This window comes from Penaeus monodon, chromosome 29 (genome assembly GCF_015228065.2).
Source record: "Penaeus monodon isolate SGIC_2016 chromosome 29, NSTDA_Pmon_1, whole genome shotgun sequence".
Taxonomy (NCBI): domain Eukaryota; kingdom Metazoa; phylum Arthropoda; class Malacostraca; order Decapoda; family Penaeidae; genus Penaeus; species Penaeus monodon.
In genome coordinates this window covers 14525912-14526338 of record NC_051414.1, presented here as the reverse complement: position 1 = coordinate 14526338, position 427 = coordinate 14525912, and the positions used below count along the sequence as shown (strand labels likewise).

General features: G+C 33.5%; 1 protein-coding gene across 1 annotated transcript in view; it reads right to left on the bottom strand.

Annotated features, from left to right (window-relative positions):
- LOC119591759 (centrosomal protein of 19 kDa-like) overlaps window positions 1-201 on the bottom strand; it is a 6125-nt gene extending 5924 nt beyond the window's left edge. The window contains exon 1 of the mRNA XM_037940505.1: window positions 117-201. The gene's annotated coding sequence lies outside the window, so the exon portion shown is untranslated. The remainder of the gene's footprint in view (window positions 1-116) is intronic.
- Between the last annotated feature and the right edge of the window lie 226 nt (window positions 202-427).

Sequence of the window (427 nt, the reverse complement as noted above, 5' to 3'; positions counted from 1 at the left end):
GACGATTTCTTTAGTTTTACTTGACGAACTCTGCTTCCCTTGCAAACTGCTAGTGTTTACCAAAGAGAAATATTCTTATAGATTATTATATACTGACAGAAATAAAAAATACATACAGATATGGCCCTGGGGTGGCAGTAGTGCTAGTTCTGAGTCGAGTACCAAATCGCCACCGTCTATCCGGCTGTTGTGTTTGGCAGTTTGATAAGGAAAATCGAAAAACTTAAGGTATGACTTCTATAAATTTGTGAGATTTTTTTTTTTTAATACTCATCAAGGCAAAAGTAAAATCCTTTCAATTTACATGACTTGGTAAATTACTTTATTTTATTTTACATACATTAAAGGGTATATCATTGCCCAGGAGATTTTTTCTCCATCGCAAAAAACAAGTAATAAAAGTGGGACAGACTAAAACGAATGTAGA